The sequence below is a fragment of the Dunckerocampus dactyliophorus genome, chromosome 6 (assembly GCF_027744805.1).
Source record: "Dunckerocampus dactyliophorus isolate RoL2022-P2 chromosome 6, RoL_Ddac_1.1, whole genome shotgun sequence".
In the NCBI taxonomy this organism is placed as follows: Eukaryota; Metazoa; Chordata; class Actinopteri; order Syngnathiformes; family Syngnathidae; genus Dunckerocampus; species Dunckerocampus dactyliophorus.
In genome coordinates, this window is record NC_072824.1 from 495,581 (window position 1) to 514,026 (window position 18,446).

Here is an 18,446-nt window from a genome sequence, read left to right on the forward strand (position 1 = left end):
GCACAAAACAGCCAGAAAAACCATACGAGCAGCAAAGTGTGCACACACATCCGAGACCGTTTGCAGAAGCGCAGTTTGACCAGTGTCGTCTTTAAAAAGAAAGTTTTCAGAGAGCTTTCCGGCTTACGGCCATACTACCCTGAAAACGCCCGATCTCGTCCGATCTCGGAAGCTAAGCAGGGGCGTGCCTGGTTAGTACTTGGATGGGAGACCGCCTGGGAATACCAGGTGCTGTAAGCTTTTTAGGCTCTTGGCGTTCAGCAGAGGGCGCTGTTTCCCACTTCTTGGAAAACGCCATCACTTTGAATGGAGGAAGAGTATTTATTTTGCCCTCATGTGAGGAACATCCATCTACAGTATTTGTCTCTCTGCTGTGAAGTTCAAACAGGCTTATAGGCTGGCTGTGGCTGCGACCGGTGGCACAAAACAGCCAGAAAAACCATACGAGCAGCAAAGTGTGCACACACATCCGAGACCGTTTGCAGAAGCGCAGTTTGACCAGTGTCGTCTTTAAAAGGAAAGTTTTCAGAGAGCTTTCCGGCTTACGGCCATACTATCCTGAGAACGCCCGATCTCGTCCGATCTCGGAAGCTAAGCAGGGCCGGGCCTGGTTAGTACTTGGATGGGAGACCGCCTGGGAATTCCAGGTGCTGTAAGCTTTTTAGGCTCTTGGCTTTCAGCAGAGGGCGCTGTTTCCCACTTCTTGGAAAACGCCATCACTTTGAATGGAGGAAGAGTATTTATTTTGCCCTCATGTGAGGAACATCCATCTATTTGTCTCTCTGCTGTGAAGTTCAAACAGGCCTATAGGCTGGCTGTGGCTGCGACCGGTGGCACAAAACAGCCAGAAAAACCATACGAGCAGCAAAGTGTGCACACACATCCGAGACCGTTTGCAGAAGCGCAGTTTGACCAGTGTCGTCTTTAAAAGGAAAGTTTTCAGAGAGCTTTCCGGCTTACGGCCATACTACCCTGAGAACGCCTGATCTCGTCCGCTCTCGGAAGCTAAGCAGGGGCGGGCCTGGTTAGTACTTGGATGGGAGACCGCCTGGGAATACCAGGTGCTGTAAGCTTTTTAGGCTCTTGGCTTTCAGCAGAGGGCGCTGTTTCCCACTTCTTGGAAAACGCCATCACTTTGAATGGAGGAAGAGTATTTATTTTGCCCTCATGTGAGGAACATCCATCTACAGTGTTTTTCTATCTGCTGTGAAGTTCAAACAGGCTTATAGGCTGGCTGTGGCTGCGACCGGTGGCACAAAACAGCCAGAAAAACCATACGAGCAGCAAAGTGTGCACACACATCCGAGACCGTTTGCAGAAGCGCAGTTTGACCAGTGTCGTCTTTAAAAGGAAAGTTTTCAGAGAGCTTTCCGGCTTACGCCATACTACCCTGAGAATGCCCGATCTCGTCCGATCTCGGAAGCTAAGCAGGGGCGGGCCTGGTTAGTACTTGGATGGGAGACCGCCTGGGAATACCAGGTGCTGTAAGCTTTTTAGGCTCTTGGCTTTCAGCAGAGGGCGCTGTTTCCCACTTCTTGGAAAACGCCATCACTTTGAATGGAGGAAGAGTATTTATTTGCCCTCATGTGAGGAACATCCATCTACAGTATTTGTCTCTCTGCTGTGAAGTTCAAACAGGCTTATAGGCTGGCTGTGGCTGCGACCGGTGGCACAAAACAGCCAGAAAAACCATACGAGCAGCAAAGTGTGCACACACATCCGAGACCGTTTGCAGAGGCGCAGTTTGACCAGTGTCGTCTTTAAAAGGAAAGTTTTCAGAGAGCTTTCCGGCTTACGGCCATACTACCCTGAGAACGCCCGATCTCGTCCGATCTCGGAAGCTAAGCAGGGGCGTGCCTGGTTAGTACTTGGATGGGAGACCGCCTGGGAATACCAAGTGCTGTAAGCTTTTTAGGCTCTTGGCTTTCAGCAGAGGGCGCTGTTTCCCACTTCTTGGAAAACGCCATCACTTTGAATGGAGGAAGAGTATTTATTTTGCCCTCATGTGAGGAACATCCATCTACAGTGTTTTTCTATCTGCTGTGAAGTTCAAACAGGCTTATAGGCTGGCTGTGGCTGCGACCGGTGGCACAAAACAGCCAGAAAAACCATACGAGCAGCAAAGTGTGCACACACATCCGAGACCGTTTGCAGAAGCGCAGTTTGACCAGTTTCGTCTTTAAAAAGAAAGTTTTCAGAGAGCTTTCTGGCTTACAGCCATACTACCCTGAGAACGCCCGATCTCGTCCGATCTCGGAAGCTAAGCAGGGGCGGGCCTGGTTAGTACTTGGATGGGAGACCGCCTGGGAATACCAGGTGCTGTAAGCTTTTTAGGCTCTTGGCGTTCAGCAGAGGGCGCTGTTTCCCACTTCTTGGAAAACGCCATCACTTTGAATGGAGGAAGAGTATTTATTTTGCCCTCATGTGAGGAACATCCATCTACAGTATTTGTCTCTCTGCTGTGAAGTTCAAACAGGCTTATAGGCTGGCTGTGGCTGCGACCGGTGGCACAAAACAGCCAGAAAAACCATACGAGCAGCAAAGTGTGCACACACATCCGAGACCGTTTGCAGAAGCGCAGTTTGACCAGTGTCGTCTTTAAAAGGAAAGTTTTCAGAGAGCTTTCCGGCTTACGGCCATACTATCCTGAGAACGCCCGATCTCGTCCGATCTCGGAAGCTAAGCAGGGCCGGGCCTGGTTAGTACTTGGATGGGAGACCGCCTGGGAATTCCAGGTGCTGTAAGCTTTTTAGGCTCTTGGCTTTCAGCAGAGGGCGCTGTTTCCCACTTCTTGGAAAACGCCATCACTTTGAATGGAGGAAGAGTATTTATTTTGCCCTCATGTGAGGAACATCCATCTATTTGTCTCTCTGCTGTGAAGTTCAAACAGGCCTATAGGCTGGCTGTGGCTGCGACCGGTGGCACAAAACAGCCAGAAAAACCATACGAGCAGCAAAGTGTGCACACACATCCGAGACCGTTTGCAGAAGCGCAATTTGACCAGTGTCGTCTTTAAAAGGAAAGTTTTCAGAGAGCTTTCCGGCTTACGGCCATACTACCCTGAGAACGCCCGATCTCGTCCGATCTCGGAAGCTAAGCAGGGGCGGGCCTGGTTAGTACTTGGATTGGAGACCGCCTGGGAATACCAGGTGCTGTAAGCTTTTTAGGCTCTTGGCTTTCAGCAGAGGGCGCTGTTTCCCACTTCTTGGAAAACGCCATCACTTTGAATGGAGGAAGAGTATTTATTTTGCCCTCATGTGAGGACCATCCATCTACAGTGTTTTTCTATCTGCTGTGAAGTTCAAACAGGCTTATAGGCTGGCTGTGGCTGCGACCGGTGGCACAAAACAGCCAGAAAAACCATACGAGCAGCAAAGTGTGCACACACATCCGAGACCGTTTGCAGAAGCGCAGTTTGACCAGTGTCGTCTTTAAAAGGAAAGTTTTCAGAGAGCTTTCCGGCTTACGGCCATACTACCCTGAGAACGCCCGATCTCGTCCGATCTCGGAAGCTAAGCAGGGGCGGGCCTGGTTAGTACTTGGATGGGAGACCGCCTGGGAATACCAGGTGCTGTAAGCTTTTTAGGCTCTTGGCGTTCAGCAGAGGGCGCTGTTTCCCACTTCTTGGAAAACGCCATCACTTTGAATGGAGGAAGAGTATTTATTTTGCCCTCATGTGAGGAACATCCATCTACAGTATTTGTCTCTCTGCTGTGAAGTTCAAACAGGCTTATAGGCTGGCTGTGGCTGCGACCGGTGGCACAAAACAGCCAGAAAAACCATACGAGCAGCAAAGTGTGCACACACATCCGAGACCGTTTGCAGAAGCGCAGTTTGACCAGTGTCGTCTTTAAAAGGAAAGTTTTCAGAGAGCTTTCCGGCTTACGGCCATACTATCCTGAGAACGCCCGATCTCGTCCGATCTCGGAAGCTAAGCAGGGGCGGACCAGGTTAGTACTTGGATGGGAGACCGCCTGGGAATACCAGGTGCTGTAAGCTTTTTAGGCTCTTGGCTTTCAGCAGAGGGCGCTGTTTCCCACTTCTTGGAAAACGCCATCACTTTGAATGGAGGAAGAGTATTTATTTTGCCCTCATGTGAGGAACATCCATCTATTTGTCTCTCTGCTGTGAAGTTCAAACAGGCCTATAGGCTGGCTGTGGCTGCAACCGGTGGCACAAAACAGCCAGAAAAACCATACAAGCAGCAAAGTGTGCACACACATCCGAGACCGTTTGCAGAAGCGCAATTTGACCAGTGTCGTCTTTAAAAGGAAAGTTTTCAGAGAGCTTTCCGGCTTACGGCCATACTACCCTGAGAACGCCCGATCTCGTCTGATCTTGGAAGCTAAGCAGGGGCGGGCCTGGTTAGTACTTGGATGGGAGACCGCCTGGGAATACCAGGTGCTGTAAGCTTTTTAGGCTCTTGGCTTTCAGCAGAGGGCGCTGTTTCCCACTTCTTGGAAAACGCCATCACTTTGAATGGAGGAAGAGTATTTATTTTGCCCTCATGTGAGGAACATCCATCTACAGTATTTGTCTCTCTGCTGTGAAGTTCAAACAGGCTTATAGGCTGGCTGTGGCTGCGACCGGTGGCACAAAACAGCCAGAAAAACCATACGAGCAGCAAAGTGTGCACACACATCCGAGACCGTTTGCAGAAGCGCAGTTTGACCAGTGTCGTCTTTAAAAGGAAAGTTTTCAGAGAGCTTTCCGGCTTACGGCCATACTATCCTGAGAACGCCCGATCTCGTCCGATCTCGGAAGCTAAGCAGGGGCGGACCTGGTTAGTACTTGGATGGGAGACCGCCTGGGAATACCAGGTGCTGTAAGCTTTTTAGGCTCTTGGCTTTCAGCAGAGGGCGCTGTTTCCCACTTCTTGGAAAACGCCATCACTTTGAATGGAGGAAGAGTATTTATTTTGCCCTCATGTGAGGAACATCCATCTACAGTGTTTTTCTATCTGCTGTGAAGTTCAAACAGGCTTATAGGCTGGCTGTGGCTGCGACCGGTGGCACAAAACAGCCAGAAAAACCATACGAGCAGCAAAGTGTGCACACACATCCGAGACCGTTTGCAGAAGCGCAGTTTGACCAGTGTCGTCTTTAAAAGGAAAGTTTTCAGAGAGCTTTCCGGCTTACGCCATACTACCCTGAGAATGCCCGATCTCGTCCGATCTCGGAAGCTAAGCAGGGGCGGGCCTGGTTAGTACTTGGATGGGAGACCGCCTGGGAATACCAGGTGCTGTAAGCTTTTTAGGCTCTTGGCTTTCAGCAGAGGGCGCTGTTTCCCACTTCTTGGAAAACGCCATCACTTTGAATGGAGGAAGAGTATTTATTTTGCCCTCATGTGAGGAACATCCATCTACAGTGTTTTTCTATCTGCTGTGAAGTTCAAACAGGCTTATAGGCTGGCTGTGGCTGCGACCGGTGGCACAAAACAGCCAGAAAAACCATACGAGCAGCAAAGTGTGCACACACATCCGAGACCGTTTGCAGAAGCGCAGTTTGACCAGTGTCGTCTTTAAAAGGAAAGTTTTCAGAGAGCTTTCCGGCTTACGGCCATACTACCCTGAGAACGCCCGATCTCGTCCGATCTCGGAAGCTAAGCAGGGGCGGGCCTGGTTTCCCACTTCTTGGAAAACGCCATCACTTTGAATGGAGGAAGAGTATTTATTTTGCCCTCATGTGAGGAACATCCATCTACAGTATTTGTCTCTCTGCTGTGAAGTTCAAACAGGCTTATAGGCTGGCTGTGGCTGCGACCGGTGGCACAAAACAGCCAGAAAAACCATACGAGCAGCAAAGTGTGCACACACATCCGAGACCGTTTGCAGAGGCGCAGTTTGACCAGTGTCGTCTTTAAAAGGAAAGTTTTCAGAGAGCTTTCCGGCTTACGGCCATACTACCCTGAGAACGCCCGATCTCGTCCGATCTCGGAAGCTAAGCAGGGGCGTGCCTGGTTAGTACTTGGATGGGAGACCGCCTGGGAATAACAGGTGCTGTAAGCTTTTTAGGCTCTTGGCTTTCAGCAGAGGGCGCTGTTTCCCACTTCTTGGAAAACGCCATCACTTTGAATGGAGGAAGAGTATTTATTTTGCCCTCATGTGAGGAACATCCATCTACAGTGTTTTTCTATCTGCTGTGAAGTTCAAAAAGGCTTATAGGCTGGCTGTGGCTGCGACCGGTGGCACAAAACAGCCAGAAAAACCATACGAGCAGCAAAGTGTGCACACACATCCGAGACCGTTTGCAGAAGCACAGTTTGACCAGTGTCGTCTTTAAAAGGAAAGTTTTCAGAGAGCTTTCCGGCTTACGGCCATACTACCCTGAGAACGCCCGATCTCGTCCGATCTCGGAAGCTAAGCAGGGGAGACCGCCTGGGAATACCAGGTGCTGTAAGCTTTTTAGGCTCTTGGCTTTCAGCAGAGGGCGCTGTTTCCCACTTCTTGGAAAACGCCATCACTTTGAATGGAGGAAGAGTATTTATTTTGCCCTCATGTGAGGAACATCCATCTACAGTATTTGTCTCTCTGCTGTGAAGTTCAAACAGGCTTATAGGCTGGCTGTGGCTGCGACCGGTGGCACAAAACAGCCAGAAAAACCATACGAGCAGCAAAGTGTGCACACACATCCGAGACCGTTTGCAGAAGCGCAGTTTGACCAGTGTCGTCTTTAAAAGGAAAGTTTTCAGAGAGCTTTCCGGCTTACGGCCATACTATCCTGAGAACGCCCGATCTCGTCCGATCTCGGAAGCTAAGCAGGGGCGGACCAGGTTAGTACTTGGATGGGAGACCGCCTGGGAATACCAGGTGCTGTAAGCTTTTTAGGCTCTTGGCTTTCAGCAGAGGGCGCTGTTTCCCACTTCTTGGAAAACGCCATCACTTTGAATGGAGGAAGAGTATTTATTTTGCCCTCATGTGAGGAACATCCATCTATTTGTCTCTCTGCTGTGAAGTTCAAACAGGCCTATAGGCTGGCTGTGGCTGCGACCGGTGGCACAAAACAGCCAGAAAAACCATACAAGCAGCAAAGTGTGCACACACATCCGAGACCGTTTGCAGAAGCGCAGTTTGACCAGTGTCGTCTTTAAAAGGAAAGTTTTCAGAGAGCTGTCCGGCTTACGGCCATACTACCCTGAGAACGCCCGATCTCGTCCGATCTCGGAAGCTAAGCAGGGGCGGGCCTGGTTAGTACTTGGATGGGAGACCGCCTGGGAATACCAGGTGCTGTAAGCTTTTTAGGCTCTTGGCTTTCAGCAGAGGGCGCTGTTTCCCACTTCTTGGAAAACGCCATCACTTTGAATGGAGGAAGAGTATTTATTTTGCCCTCATGTGAGGACCATCCATCTACAGTGTTTTTCTATCTGCTGTGAAGTTCAAACAGGCTTATAGGCTGGCTGTGGCTGCGACCGGTGGCACAAAACAGCCAGAAAAACCATACGAGCAGCAAAGTGTGCACACACATCCGAGACCGTTTGCAGAAGCGCAGTTTGACCAGTGTCGTCTTTAAAAGGAAAGTTTTCAGAGAGCTTTCCGGCTTACGGCCATACTACCCTGAGAACGCCCGATCTCGTCCGATCTCGGAAGCTAAGCAGGGGCGGGCCTGGTTAGTACTTGGATGGGAGACCGCCTGGGAATACCAGGTGCTGTAAGCTTTTTAGGCTCTTGGCTTTCAGCAGAGGGCGCTGTTTCCCACTTCTTGGAAAACGCCATCACTTTGAATGGAGGAAGAGTATTTATTTTGCCCTCATGTGAGGAACATCCATCTACAGTGTTTTTCTATCTGCTGTGAAGTTCAAACAGGCTTATAGGCTGGCTGTGGCTGCGACCGGTGGCACAAAACAGCCAGAAAAACCATACGAGCAGCAAAGTGTGCACACACATCCGAGACCGTTTGCAGAAGCGCAGTTTGACCAGTGTCGTCTTTAAAAGGAAAGTTTTCAGAGAGCTTTCCGGCTTACGCCATACTACCCTGAGAATGCCCGATCTCGTCCGATCTCGGAAGCTAAGCAGGGGCGGGCCTGGTTAGTACTTGGATGGGAGACCGCCTGGGAATACCAGGTGCTGTAAGCTTTTTAGGCTCTTGGCTTTCAGCAGAGGGCGCTGTTTCCCACTTCTTGGAAAACGCCATCACTTTGAATGGAGGAAGAGTATTTATTTGCCCTCATGTGAGGAACATCCATCTACAGTATTTGTCTCTCTGCTGTGAAGTTCAAACAGGCTTATAGGCTGGCTGTGGCTGCGACCGGTGGCACAAAACAGCCAGAAAAACCATACGAGCAGCAAAGTGTGCACACACATCCGAGACCGTTTGCAGAGGCGCAGTTTGACCAGTGTCGTCTTTAAAAGGAAAGTTTTCAGAGAGCTTTCCGGCTTACGGCCATACTACCCTGAGAACGCCCGATCTCGTCCGATCTCGGAAGCTAAGCAGGGGCGTGCCTGGTTAGTACTTGGATGGGAGACCGCCTGGGAATACCAGGTGCTGTAAGCTTTTTAGGCTCTTGGCGTTCAGCAGAGGGCGCTGTTTCCCACTTCTTGGAAAACGCCATCACTTTGAATGGAGGAAGAGTATTTATTTTGCCCTCATGTGAGGAACATCCATCTACAGTATTTGTCTCTCTGCTGTGAAGTTCAAACAGGCTTATAGGCTGGCTGTGGCTGCGACCGGTGGCACAAAACAGCCAGAAAAACCATACGAGCAGCAAAGTGTGCACACACATCCGAGACCGTTTGCAGAAGCGCAGTTTGACCAGTGTCGTCTTTAAAAGGAAAGTTTTCAGAGAGCTTTCCGGCTTACGGCCATACTATCCTGAGAACGCCCGATCTCGTCCGATCTCGGAAGCTAAGCAGGGCCGGGCCTGGTTAGTACTTGGATGGGAGACCGCCTGGGAATTCCAGGTGCTGTAAGCTTTTTAGGCTCTTGGCTTTCAGCAGAGGGCGCTGTTTCCCACTTCTTGGAAAACGCCATCACTTTGAATGGAGGAAGAGTATTTATTTTGCCCTCATGTGAGGAACATCCATCTATTTGTCTCTCTGCTGTGAAGTTCAAACAGGCCTATAGGCTGGCTGTGGCTGCGACCGGTGGCACAAAACAGCCAGAAAAACCATACGAGCAGCAAAGTGTGCACACACATCCGAGACCGTTTGCAGAAGCGCAGTTTGACCAGTGTCGTCTTTAAAAGGAAAGTTTTCAGAGAGCTTTCCGGCTTACGGCCATACTACCCTGAGAACGCCTGATCTCGTCCGCTCTCGGAAGCTAAGCAGGGGCGGGCCTGGTTAGTACTTGGATGGGAGACCGCCTGGGAATACCAGGTGCTGTAAGCTTTTTAGGCTCTTGGCTTTCAGCAGAGGGCGCTGTTTCCCACTTCTTGGAAAACGCCATCACTTTGAATGGAGGAAGAGTATTTATTTTGCCCTCATGTGAGGAACATCCATCTACAGTGTTTTTCTATCTGCTGTGAAGTTCAAACAGGCTTATAGGCTGGCTGTGGCTGCGACCGGTGGCACAAAACAGCCAGAAAAACCATACGAGCAGCAAAGTGTGCACACACATCCGAGACCGTTTGCAGAAGCGCAGTTTGACCAGTGTCGTCTTTAAAAGGAAAGTTTTCAGAGAGCTTTCCGGCTTACGCCATACTACCCTGAGAATGCCCGATCTCGTCCGATCTCGGAAGCTAAGCAGGGGCGGGCCTGGTTAGTACTTGGATGGGAGACCGCCTGGGAATACCAGGTGCTGTAAGCTTTTTAGGCTCTTGGCTTTCAGCAGAGGGCGCTGTTTCCCACTTCTTGGAAAACGCCATCACTTTGAATGGAGGAAGAGTATTTATTTGCCCTCATGTGAGGAACATCCATCTACAGTATTTGTCTCTCTGCTGTGAAGTTCAAACAGGCTTATAGGCTGGCTGTGGCTGCGACCGGTGGCACAAAACAGCCAGAAAAACCATACGAGCAGCAAAGTGTGCACACACATCCGAGACCGTTTGCAGAGGCGCAGTTTGACCAGTGTCGTCTTTAAAAGGAAAGTTTTCAGAGAGCTTTCCGGCTTACGGCCATACTACCCTGAGAACGCCCGATCTCGTCCGATCTCGGAAGCTAAGCAGGGGCGTGCCTGGTTAGTACTTGGATGGGAGACCGCCTGGGAATACCAGGTGCTGTAAGCTTTTTAGGCTCTTGGCTTTCAGCAGAGGGCGCTGTTTCCCACTTCTTGGAAAACGCCATCACTTTGAATGGAGGAAGAGTATTTATTTTGCCCTCATGTGAGGAACATCCATCTACAGTGTTTTTCTATCTGCTGTGAAGTTCAAACAGGCTTATAGGCTGGCTGTGGCTGCGACCGGTGGCACAAAACAGCCAGAAAAACCATACGAGCAGCAAAGTGTGCACACACATCCGAGACCGTTTGCAGAAGCGCAGTTTGACCAGTTTCGTCTTTAAAAAGAAAGTTTTCAGAGAGCTTTCTGGCTTACGGCCATACTACCCTGAGAACGCCCGATCTCGTCCGATCTCGGAAGCTAAGCAGGGGCGGGCCTGGTTAGTACTTGGATGGGAGACCGCCTGGGAATACCAGGTGCTGTAAGCTTTTTAGGCTCTTGGCGTTCAGCAGAGGGCGCTGTTTCCCACTTCTTGGAAAACGCCATCACTTTGAATGGAGGAAGAGTATTTATTTTGCCCTCATGTGAGGAACATCCATCTACAGTATTTGTCTCTCTGCTGTGAAGTTCAAACAGGCTTATAGGCTGGCTGTGGCTGCGACCGGTGGCACAAAACAGCCAGAAAAACCATACGAGCAGCAAAGTGTGCACACACATCCGAGACCGTTTGCAGAAGCGCAGTTTGACCAGTGTCGTCTTTAAAAGGAAAGTTTTCAGAGAGCTTTCCGGCTTACGGCCATACTATCCTGAGAACGCCCGATCTCGTCCGATCTCGGAAGCTAAGCAGGGCCGGGCCTGGTTAGTACTTGGATGGGAGACCGCCTGGGAATTCCAGGTGCTGTAAGCTTTTTAGGCTCTTGGCTTTCAGCAGAGGGCGCTGTTTCCCACTTCTTGGAAAACGCCATCACTTTGAATGGAGGAAGAGTATTTATTTTGCCCTCATGTGAGGAACATCCATCTATTTGTCTCTCTGCTGTGAAGTTCAAACAGGCCTATAGGCTGGCTGTGGCTGCGACCGGTGGCACAAAACAGCCAGAAAAACCATACGAGCAGCAAAGTGTGCACACACATCCGAGACCGTTTGCAGAAGCGCAATTTGACCAGTGTCGTCTTTAAAAGGAAAGTTTTCAGAGAGCTTTCCGGCTTACGGCCATACTACCCTGAGAACGCCCGATCTCGTCCGATCTCGGAAGCTAAGCAGGGGCGGGCCTGGTTAGTACTTGGATTGGAGACCGCCTGGGAATACCAGGTGCTGTAAGCTTTTTAGGCTCTTGGCTTTCAGCAGAGGGCGCTGTTTCCCACTTCTTGGAAAACGCCATCACTTTGAATGGAGGAAGAGTATTTATTTTGCCCTCATGTGAGGAACATCCATCTACAGTATTTGTCTCTCTGCTGTGAAGTTCAAACAGGCTTATAGGCTGGCTGTGGCTGCGACCGGTGGCACAAAACAGCCAGAAAAACCATACGAGCAGCAAAGTGTGCACACACATCCGAGACCGTTTGCAGAAGCGCAGTTTGACCAGTGTCGTCTTTAAAAGGAAAGTTTTCAGAGAGCTTTCCGGCTTACGGCCATACTATCCTGAGAACGCCCGATCTCGTCCGATCTCGGAAGCTAAGCAGGGGCGGACCTGGTTAGTACTTGGATGGGAGACCGCCTGGGAATACCAGGTGCTGTAAGCTTTTTAGGCTCTTGGCTTTCAGCAGAGGGCGCTGTTTCCCACTTCTTGGAAAACGCCATCACTTTGAATGGAGGAAGAGTATTTATTTTGCCCTCATGTGAGGAACATCCATCTATTTGTCTCTCTGCTGTGAAGTTCAAACAGGCCTATAGGCTGGCTGTGGCTGCGACCGGTGGCACAAAACAGCCAGAAAAACCATACGAGCAGCAAAGTGTGCACACACATCCGAGACCGTTTGCAGAAGCGCAGTTTGACCAGTGTCGTCTTTAAAAGGAAAGTTTTCAGAGAGCTTTCCGGCTTACGGCCATACTACCCTGAGAACGCCCGATCTCGTCCGATCTCGGAAGCTAAGCAGGGGCGGGCCTGGTTAGTACTTGGATTGGAGACCGCCTGGGAATACCAGGTGCTGTAAGCTTTTTAGGCTCTTGGCTTTCAGCAGAGGGCGCTGTTTCCCACTTCTTGGAAAACGCCATCACTTTGAATGGAGGAAGAGTATTTATTTTGCCCTCATGTGAGGACCATCCATCTACAGTGTTTTTCTATCTGCTGTGAAGTTCAAACAGGCTTATAGGCTGGCTGTGGCTGCGACCGGTGGCACAAAACAGCCAGAAAAACCATACGAGCAGCAAAGTGTGCACACACATCCGAGACCGTTTGCAGAAGCGCAGTTTGACCAGTGTCGTCTTTAAAAGGAAAGTTTTCAGAGAGCTTTCCGGCTTACGGCCATACTACCCTGAGAACGCCCGATCTCGTCCGATCTCGGAAGCTAAGCAGGGGCGGGCCTGGTTAGTACTTGGATGGGAGACCGCCTGGGAATACCAGGTGCTGTAAGCTTTTTAGGCTCTTGGCTTTCAGCAGAGGGCGCTGTTTCCCACTTCTTGGAAAACGCCATCACTTTGAATGGAGGAAGAGTATTTATTTTGCCCTCATGTGAGGAACATCCATCTACAGTGTTTTTCTATCTGCTGTGAAGTTCAAACAGGCTTATAGGCTGGCTGTGGCTGCGACCGGTGGCACAAAACAGCCAGAAAAACCATACGAGCAGCAAAGTGTGCACACACATCCGAGACCGTTTGCAGAAGCGCAGTTTGACCAGTGTCGTCTTTAAAAGGAAAGTTTTCAGAGAGCTTTCCGGCTTACGCCATACTACCCTGAGAATGCCCGATCTCGTCCGATCTCGGAAGCTAAGCAGGGGCGGGCCTGGTTAGTACTTGGATGGGAGACCGCCTGGGAATACCAGGTGCTGTAAGCTTTTTAGGCTCTTGGCTTTCAGCAGAGGGCGCTGTTTCCCACTTCTTGGAAAACGCCATCACTTTGAATGGAGGAAGAGTATTTATTTTGCCCTCATGTGAGGAACATCCATCTACAGTGTTTTTCTATCTGCTGTGAAGTTCAAACAGGCTTATAGGCTGGCTGTGGCTGCGACCGGTGGCACAAAACAGCCAGAAAAACCATACGAGCAGCAAAGTGTGCACACACATCCGAGACCGTTTGCAGAAGCGCAGTTTGACCAGTGTCGTCTTTAAAAAGAAAGTTTTCAGAGAGCTTTCTGGCTTACGGCCATACTACCCTGAAAACGCCCGATCTCGTCCGATCTCGGAAGCTAAGCAGGGGCGGGCCTGGTTAGTACTTGGATGGGAGACCGCCTGGGAATACCAGGTGCTGTAAGCTTTTTAGGCTCTTGGCGTTCAGCAGAGGGCGCTGTTTCCCACTTCTTGGAAAACGCCATCACTTTGAATGGAGGAAGAGTATTTATTTTGCCCTCATGTGAGGAACATCCATCTACAGTATTTGTCTCTCTGCTGTGAAGTTCAAACAGGCTTATAGGCTGGCTGTGGCTGCGACCGGTGGCACAAAACAGCCAGAAAAACCATACGAGCAGCAAAGTGTGCACACACATCCGAGACCGTTTGCAGAAGCGCAGTTTGACCAGTGTCGTCTTTAAAAGGAAAGTTTTCAGAGAGCTTTCCGGCTTACGGCCATACTATCCTGAGAACGCCCGATCTCGTCCGATCTCGGAAGCTAAGCAGGGGCGGACCAGGTTAGTACTTGGATGGGAGACCGCCTGGGAATACCAGGTGCTGTAAGCTTTTTAGGCTCTTGGCTTTCAGCAGAGGGCGCTGTTTCCCACTTCTTGGAAAACGCCATCACTTTGAATGGAGGAAGAGTATTTATTTTGCCCTCATGTGAGGAACATCCATCTATTTGTCTCTCTGCTGTGAAGTTCAAACAGGCCTATAGGCTGGCTGTGGCTGCGACCGGTGGCACAAAACAGCCAGAAAAACCATACAAGCAGCAAAGTGTGCACACACATCCGAGACCGTTTGCAGAAGCGCAATTTGACCAGTGTCGTCTTTAAAAGGAAAGTTTTCAGAGAGCTTTCCGGCTTACGGCCATACTACCCTGAGAACGCCCGATCTCGTCCGATCTTGGAAGCTAAGCAGGGGCGGGCCTGGTTAGTACTTGGATGGGAGACCGCCTGGGAATACCAGGTGCTGTAAGCTTTTTAGGCTCTTGGCTTTCAGCAGAGGGCGCTGTTTCCCACTTCTTGGAAAACGCCATCACTTTGAATGGAGGAAGAGTATTTATTTTGCCCTCATGTGAGGAACATCCATCTACAGTATTTGTCTCTCTGCTGTGAAGTTCAAACAGGCTTATAGGCTGGCTGTGGCTGCGACCGGTGGCACAAAACAGCCAGAAAAACCATACGAGCAGCAAAGTGTGCACACACATCCGAGACCGTTTGCAGAAGCGCAGTTTGACCAGTGTCGTCTTTAAAAGGAAAGTTTTCAGAGAGCTTTCCGGCTTACGGCCATACTATCCTGAGAACGCCCGATCTCGTCCGATCTCGGAAGCTAAGCAGGGGCGGACCTGGTTAGTACTTGGATGGGAGACCGCCTGGGAATACCAGGTGCTGTAAGCTTTTTAGGCTCTTGGCTTTCAGCAGAGGGCGCTGTTTCCCACTTCTTGGAAAACGCCATCACTTTGAATGGAGGAAGAGTATTTATTTTGCCCTCATGTGAGGAACATCCATCTATTTGTCTCTCTGCTGTGAAGTTCAAACAGGCCTATAGGCTGGCTGTGGCTGCGACCGGTGGCACAAAACAGCCAGAAAAACCATACGAGCAGCAAAGTGTGCACACACATCCGAGACCGTTTGCAGAAGCGCAGTTTGACCAGTGTCGTCTTTAAAAGGAAAGTTTTCAGAGAGCTTTCCGGCTTACGGCCATACTACCCTGAGAACGCCCGATCTCGTCCGATCTCGGAAGCTAAGCAGGGGCGGGCCTGGTTTCCCACTTCTTGGAAAACGCCATCACTTTGAATGGAGGAAGAGTATTTATTTTGCCCTCATGTGAGGAACATCCATCTACAGTATTTGTCTCTCTGCTGTGAAGTTCAAACAGGCTTATAGGCTGGCTGTGGCTGCGACCGGTGGCACAAAACAGCCAGAAAAACCATACGAGCAGCAAAGTGTGCACACACATCCGAGACCGTTTGCAGAGGCGCAGTTTGACCAGTGTCGTCTTTAAAAGGAAAGTTTTCAGAGAGCTTTCCGGCTTACGGCCATACTACCCTGAGAACGCCCGATCTCGTCCGATCTCGGAAGCTAAGCAGGGGCGTGCCTGGTTAGTACTTGGATGGGAGACCGCCTGGGAATAACAGGTGCTGTAAGCTTTTTAGGCTCTTGGCTTTCAGCAGAGGGCGCTGTTTCCCACTTCTTGGAAAACGCCATCACTTTGAATGGAGGAAGAGTATTTATTTTGCCCTCATGTGAGGAACATCCATCTACAGTGTTTTTCTATCTGCTGTGAAGTTCAAACAGGCTTATAGGCTGGCTGTGGCTGCGACCGGTGGCACAAAACAGCCAGAAAAACCATACGAGCAGCAAAGTGTGCACACACATCCGAGACCGTTTGCAGAAGCACAGTTTGACCAGTGTCGTCTTTAAAAGGAAAGTTTTCAGAGAGCTTTCCGGCTTACGGCCATACTACCCTGAGAACGCCCGATCTCGTCCGATCTCGGAAGCTAAGCAGGGGAGACCGCCTGGGAATACCAGGTGCTGTAAGCTTTTTAGGCTCTTGGCTTTCAGCAGAGGGCGCTGTTTCCCACTTCTTGGAAAACGCCATCACTTTGAATGGAGGAAGAGTATTTATTTTGCCCTCATGTGAGGAACATCCATCTACAGTATTTGTCTCTCTGCTGTGAAGTTCAAACAGGCTTATAGGCTGGCTGTGGCTGCGACCGGTGGCACAAAACAGCCAGAAAAACCATACGAGCAGCAAAGTGTGCACACACATCCGAGACCGTTTGCAGAAGCGCAGTTTGACCAGTGTCGTCTTTAAAAGGAAAGTTTTCAGAGAGCTTTCCGGCTTACGGCCATACTATCCTGAGAACGCCCGATCTCGTCCGATCTCGGAAGCTAAGCAGGGGCGGACCAGGTTAGTACTTGGATGGGAGACCGCCTGGGAATACCAGGTGCTGTAAGCTTTTTAGGCTCTTGGCTTTCAGCAGAGGGCGCTGTTTCCCACTTCTTGGAAAACGCCATCACTTTGAATGGAGGAAGAGTATTTATTTTGCCCTCATGTGAGGAACATCCATCTATTTGTCTCTCTGCTGTGAAGTTCAAACAGGCCTATAGGCTGGCTGTGGCTGCGACCGGTGGCACAAAACAGCCAGAAAAACCATACAAGCAGCAAAGTGTGCACACACATCCGAGACCGTTTGCAGAAGCGCAGTTTGACCAGTGTCGTCTTTAAAAGGAAAGTTTTCAGAGAGCTGTCCGGCTTACGGCCATACTACCCTGAGAACGCCCGATCTCGTCCGATCTCGGAAGCTAAGCAGGGGCGGGCCTGGTTAGTACTTGGATGGGAGACCGCCTGGGAATACCAGGTGCTGTAAGCTTTTTAGGCTCTTGGCTTTCAGCAGAGGGCGCTGTTTCCCACTTCTTGGAAAACGCCATCACTTTGAATGGAGGAAGAGTATTTATTTTGCCCTCATGTGAGGACCATCCATCTACAGTGTTTTTCTATCTGCTGTGAAGTTCAAACAGGCTTATAGGCTGGCTGTGGCTGCGACCGGTGGCACAAAACAGCCAGAAAAACCATACGAGCAGCAAAGTGTGCACACACATCCGAGACCGTTTGCAGAAGCGCAGTTTGACCAGTGTCGTCTTTAAAAGGAAAGTTTTCAGAGAGCTTTCCGGCTTACGGCCATACTACCCTGAGAACGCCCGATCTCGTCCGATCTCGGAAGCTAAGCAGGGGCGGGCCTGGTTAGTACTTGGATGGGAGACCGCCTGGGAATACCAGGTGCTGTAAGCTTTTTAGGCTCTTGGCTTTCAGCAGAGGGCGCTGTTTCCCACTTCTTGGAAAACGCCATCACTTTGAATGGAGGAAGAGTATTTATTTTGCCCTCATGTGAGGAACATCCATCTACAGTGTTTTTCTATCTGCTGTGAAGTTCAAACAGGCTTATAGGCTGGCTGTGGCTGCGACCGGTGGCACAAAACAGCCAGAAAAACCATACGAGCAGCAAAGTGTGCACACACATCCGAGACCGTTTGCAGAAGCGCAGTTTGACCAGTGTCGTCTTTAAAAGGAAAGTTTTCAGAGAGCTTTCTGGCTTACGCCATACTACCCTGAGAATGCCCGATCTCGTCCGATCTCGGAAGCTAAGCAGGGGCGGGCCTGGTTAGTACTTGGATGGGAGACCGCCTGGGAATACCAGGTGCTGTAAGCTTTTTAGGCTCTTGGCTTTCAGCAGAGGGCGCTGTTTCCCACTTCTTGGAAAACGCCATCACTTTGAATGGAGGAAGAGTATTTATTTGCCCTCATGTGAGGAACATCCATCTACAGTATTTGTCTCTCTGCTGTGAAGTTCAAACAGGCTTATAGGCTGGCTGTGGCTGCGACCGGTGGCACAAAACAGCCAGAAAAACCATACGAGCAGCAAAGTGTGCACACACATCCGAGACCGTTTGCAGAGGCGCAGTTTGACCAGTGTCGTCTTTAAAAGGAAAGTTTTCAGAGAGCTTTCCGGCTTACGGCCATACTACCCTGAGAGCGCCCGATCTCGTCCGATCTCGGAAGCTAAGCAGGGGCGTGCCTGGTTAGTACTTGGATGGGAGACCGCCTGGGAATACCAGGTGCTGTAAGCTTTTTAGGCTCTTGGCGTTCAGCAGAGGGCGCTGTTTCCCACTTCTTGGAAAACGCCATCACTTTGAATGGAGGAAGAGTATTTATTTTGCCCTCATGTGAGGAACATCCATCTACAGTATTTGTCTCTCTGCTGTGAAGTTCAAACAGGCTTATAGGCTGGCTGTGGCTGCGACCGGTGGCACAAAACAGCCAGAAAAACCATACGAGCAGCAAAGTGTGCACACACATCCGAGACCGTTTGCAGAAGCGCAGTTTGACCAGTGTCGTCTTTAAAAGGAAAGTTTTCAGAGAGCTTTCCGGCTTACGGCCATACTATCCTGAGAACGCCCGATCTCGTCCGATCTCGGAAGCTAAGCAGGGCCGGGCCTGGTTAGTACTTGGATGGGAGACCGCCTGGGAATTCCAGGTGCTGTAAGCTTTTTAGGCTCTTGGCTTTCAGCAGAGGGCGCTGTTTCCCACT

The 18,446-nt window shown here is 50.3% G+C and overlaps 41 non-coding genes across 41 annotated transcripts; all 41 read left to right on the forward strand.

Annotated features, from left to right (window-relative positions):
- The first annotated feature begins 121 nt into the window (after positions 1–121).
- Positions 122–240, forward strand: LOC129183570 (5S ribosomal RNA). The gene has a single exon (XR_008570984.1). It is a non-coding gene; the product is annotated as a 5S ribosomal RNA (ribosomal RNA).
- Positions 241–540: 300 nt separating this feature from the next.
- On the forward strand, positions 541–659 carry LOC129184528 (5S ribosomal RNA). Its single transcript, XR_008571900.1, has one exon. It is a non-coding gene; the product is annotated as a 5S ribosomal RNA (ribosomal RNA).
- Positions 660–954: 295 nt separating this feature from the next.
- Positions 955–1,073, forward strand: LOC129183941 (5S ribosomal RNA). The gene has a single exon (XR_008571347.1). It is a non-coding gene; the product is annotated as a 5S ribosomal RNA (ribosomal RNA).
- A 300-nt stretch (positions 1,074–1,373) lies between these two features.
- LOC129184010 (5S ribosomal RNA) lies at positions 1,374–1,491 on the forward strand. The gene has a single exon (XR_008571416.1). It is a non-coding gene; the product is annotated as a 5S ribosomal RNA (ribosomal RNA).
- Positions 1,492–1,790: 299 nt separating this feature from the next.
- On the forward strand, positions 1,791–1,909 carry LOC129183996 (5S ribosomal RNA). The gene has a single exon (XR_008571402.1). It is a non-coding gene; the product is annotated as a 5S ribosomal RNA (ribosomal RNA).
- Positions 1,910–2,209: 300 nt separating this feature from the next.
- LOC129184502 (5S ribosomal RNA) lies at positions 2,210–2,328 on the forward strand. The gene has a single exon (XR_008571876.1). It is a non-coding gene; the product is annotated as a 5S ribosomal RNA (ribosomal RNA).
- A 300-nt stretch (positions 2,329–2,628) lies between these two features.
- Positions 2,629–2,747, forward strand: LOC129184529 (5S ribosomal RNA). The gene has a single exon (XR_008571901.1). It is a non-coding gene; the product is annotated as a 5S ribosomal RNA (ribosomal RNA).
- Positions 2,748–3,042: 295 nt separating this feature from the next.
- Positions 3,043–3,161, forward strand: LOC129183932 (5S ribosomal RNA). Its single transcript, XR_008571338.1, has one exon. It is a non-coding gene; the product is annotated as a 5S ribosomal RNA (ribosomal RNA).
- A 300-nt stretch (positions 3,162–3,461) lies between these two features.
- On the forward strand, positions 3,462–3,580 carry LOC129184026 (5S ribosomal RNA). The gene has a single exon (XR_008571429.1). It is a non-coding gene; the product is annotated as a 5S ribosomal RNA (ribosomal RNA).
- A 300-nt stretch (positions 3,581–3,880) lies between these two features.
- LOC129183599 (5S ribosomal RNA) lies at positions 3,881–3,999 on the forward strand. The gene has a single exon (XR_008571013.1). It is a non-coding gene; the product is annotated as a 5S ribosomal RNA (ribosomal RNA).
- A 295-nt stretch (positions 4,000–4,294) lies between these two features.
- Positions 4,295–4,413, forward strand: LOC129183678 (5S ribosomal RNA). Its single transcript, XR_008571092.1, has one exon. It is a non-coding gene; the product is annotated as a 5S ribosomal RNA (ribosomal RNA).
- Positions 4,414–4,713: 300 nt separating this feature from the next.
- LOC129183702 (5S ribosomal RNA) lies at positions 4,714–4,832 on the forward strand. Its single transcript, XR_008571115.1, has one exon. It is a non-coding gene; the product is annotated as a 5S ribosomal RNA (ribosomal RNA).
- Positions 4,833–5,132: 300 nt separating this feature from the next.
- Positions 5,133–5,250, forward strand: LOC129184012 (5S ribosomal RNA). Its single transcript, XR_008571417.1, has one exon. It is a non-coding gene; the product is annotated as a 5S ribosomal RNA (ribosomal RNA).
- Positions 5,251–5,888: 638 nt separating this feature from the next.
- LOC129183977 (5S ribosomal RNA) lies at positions 5,889–6,007 on the forward strand. The gene has a single exon (XR_008571382.1). It is a non-coding gene; the product is annotated as a 5S ribosomal RNA (ribosomal RNA).
- Positions 6,008–6,701: 694 nt separating this feature from the next.
- Positions 6,702–6,820, forward strand: LOC129183600 (5S ribosomal RNA). The gene has a single exon (XR_008571014.1). It is a non-coding gene; the product is annotated as a 5S ribosomal RNA (ribosomal RNA).
- Positions 6,821–7,115: 295 nt separating this feature from the next.
- On the forward strand, positions 7,116–7,234 carry LOC129184028 (5S ribosomal RNA). The gene has a single exon (XR_008571430.1). It is a non-coding gene; the product is annotated as a 5S ribosomal RNA (ribosomal RNA).
- Positions 7,235–7,534: 300 nt separating this feature from the next.
- On the forward strand, positions 7,535–7,653 carry LOC129184029 (5S ribosomal RNA). The gene has a single exon (XR_008571431.1). It is a non-coding gene; the product is annotated as a 5S ribosomal RNA (ribosomal RNA).
- Positions 7,654–7,953: 300 nt separating this feature from the next.
- On the forward strand, positions 7,954–8,071 carry LOC129184013 (5S ribosomal RNA). Its single transcript, XR_008571418.1, has one exon. It is a non-coding gene; the product is annotated as a 5S ribosomal RNA (ribosomal RNA).
- A 299-nt stretch (positions 8,072–8,370) lies between these two features.
- LOC129183913 (5S ribosomal RNA) lies at positions 8,371–8,489 on the forward strand. The gene has a single exon (XR_008571319.1). It is a non-coding gene; the product is annotated as a 5S ribosomal RNA (ribosomal RNA).
- Positions 8,490–8,789: 300 nt separating this feature from the next.
- LOC129184530 (5S ribosomal RNA) lies at positions 8,790–8,908 on the forward strand. Its single transcript, XR_008571902.1, has one exon. It is a non-coding gene; the product is annotated as a 5S ribosomal RNA (ribosomal RNA).
- A 295-nt stretch (positions 8,909–9,203) lies between these two features.
- On the forward strand, positions 9,204–9,322 carry LOC129183942 (5S ribosomal RNA). The gene has a single exon (XR_008571348.1). It is a non-coding gene; the product is annotated as a 5S ribosomal RNA (ribosomal RNA).
- A 300-nt stretch (positions 9,323–9,622) lies between these two features.
- Positions 9,623–9,740, forward strand: LOC129184015 (5S ribosomal RNA). Its single transcript, XR_008571420.1, has one exon. It is a non-coding gene; the product is annotated as a 5S ribosomal RNA (ribosomal RNA).
- Positions 9,741–10,039: 299 nt separating this feature from the next.
- Positions 10,040–10,158, forward strand: LOC129183914 (5S ribosomal RNA). The gene has a single exon (XR_008571320.1). It is a non-coding gene; the product is annotated as a 5S ribosomal RNA (ribosomal RNA).
- A 300-nt stretch (positions 10,159–10,458) lies between these two features.
- On the forward strand, positions 10,459–10,577 carry LOC129184030 (5S ribosomal RNA). Its single transcript, XR_008571432.1, has one exon. It is a non-coding gene; the product is annotated as a 5S ribosomal RNA (ribosomal RNA).
- A 300-nt stretch (positions 10,578–10,877) lies between these two features.
- Positions 10,878–10,996, forward strand: LOC129184531 (5S ribosomal RNA). Its single transcript, XR_008571903.1, has one exon. It is a non-coding gene; the product is annotated as a 5S ribosomal RNA (ribosomal RNA).
- A 295-nt stretch (positions 10,997–11,291) lies between these two features.
- Positions 11,292–11,410, forward strand: LOC129183933 (5S ribosomal RNA). The gene has a single exon (XR_008571339.1). It is a non-coding gene; the product is annotated as a 5S ribosomal RNA (ribosomal RNA).
- Positions 11,411–11,710: 300 nt separating this feature from the next.
- LOC129183704 (5S ribosomal RNA) lies at positions 11,711–11,829 on the forward strand. The gene has a single exon (XR_008571116.1). It is a non-coding gene; the product is annotated as a 5S ribosomal RNA (ribosomal RNA).
- Positions 11,830–12,124: 295 nt separating this feature from the next.
- Positions 12,125–12,243, forward strand: LOC129183935 (5S ribosomal RNA). The gene has a single exon (XR_008571341.1). It is a non-coding gene; the product is annotated as a 5S ribosomal RNA (ribosomal RNA).
- A 300-nt stretch (positions 12,244–12,543) lies between these two features.
- On the forward strand, positions 12,544–12,662 carry LOC129184033 (5S ribosomal RNA). The gene has a single exon (XR_008571435.1). It is a non-coding gene; the product is annotated as a 5S ribosomal RNA (ribosomal RNA).
- Positions 12,663–12,962: 300 nt separating this feature from the next.
- LOC129184016 (5S ribosomal RNA) lies at positions 12,963–13,080 on the forward strand. The gene has a single exon (XR_008571421.1). It is a non-coding gene; the product is annotated as a 5S ribosomal RNA (ribosomal RNA).
- Positions 13,081–13,380: 300 nt separating this feature from the next.
- LOC129183380 (5S ribosomal RNA) lies at positions 13,381–13,499 on the forward strand. The gene has a single exon (XR_008570799.1). It is a non-coding gene; the product is annotated as a 5S ribosomal RNA (ribosomal RNA).
- Positions 13,500–13,799: 300 nt separating this feature from the next.
- Positions 13,800–13,918, forward strand: LOC129183601 (5S ribosomal RNA). The gene has a single exon (XR_008571015.1). It is a non-coding gene; the product is annotated as a 5S ribosomal RNA (ribosomal RNA).
- A 295-nt stretch (positions 13,919–14,213) lies between these two features.
- On the forward strand, positions 14,214–14,332 carry LOC129183571 (5S ribosomal RNA). Its single transcript, XR_008570985.1, has one exon. It is a non-coding gene; the product is annotated as a 5S ribosomal RNA (ribosomal RNA).
- A 300-nt stretch (positions 14,333–14,632) lies between these two features.
- LOC129183705 (5S ribosomal RNA) lies at positions 14,633–14,751 on the forward strand. Its single transcript, XR_008571117.1, has one exon. It is a non-coding gene; the product is annotated as a 5S ribosomal RNA (ribosomal RNA).
- Positions 14,752–15,384: 633 nt separating this feature from the next.
- LOC129183978 (5S ribosomal RNA) lies at positions 15,385–15,503 on the forward strand. The gene has a single exon (XR_008571383.1). It is a non-coding gene; the product is annotated as a 5S ribosomal RNA (ribosomal RNA).
- A 694-nt stretch (positions 15,504–16,197) lies between these two features.
- LOC129183603 (5S ribosomal RNA) lies at positions 16,198–16,316 on the forward strand. The gene has a single exon (XR_008571017.1). It is a non-coding gene; the product is annotated as a 5S ribosomal RNA (ribosomal RNA).
- Positions 16,317–16,611: 295 nt separating this feature from the next.
- On the forward strand, positions 16,612–16,730 carry LOC129184044 (5S ribosomal RNA). Its single transcript, XR_008571445.1, has one exon. It is a non-coding gene; the product is annotated as a 5S ribosomal RNA (ribosomal RNA).
- Positions 16,731–17,030: 300 nt separating this feature from the next.
- Positions 17,031–17,149, forward strand: LOC129184055 (5S ribosomal RNA). Its single transcript, XR_008571455.1, has one exon. It is a non-coding gene; the product is annotated as a 5S ribosomal RNA (ribosomal RNA).
- Positions 17,150–17,449: 300 nt separating this feature from the next.
- On the forward strand, positions 17,450–17,567 carry LOC129184017 (5S ribosomal RNA). The gene has a single exon (XR_008571422.1). It is a non-coding gene; the product is annotated as a 5S ribosomal RNA (ribosomal RNA).
- A 299-nt stretch (positions 17,568–17,866) lies between these two features.
- Positions 17,867–17,985, forward strand: LOC129183870 (5S ribosomal RNA). Its single transcript, XR_008571277.1, has one exon. It is a non-coding gene; the product is annotated as a 5S ribosomal RNA (ribosomal RNA).
- Positions 17,986–18,285: 300 nt separating this feature from the next.
- Positions 18,286–18,404, forward strand: LOC129184532 (5S ribosomal RNA). Its single transcript, XR_008571904.1, has one exon. It is a non-coding gene; the product is annotated as a 5S ribosomal RNA (ribosomal RNA).
- Positions 18,405–18,446: the final 42 nt, after the last annotated feature.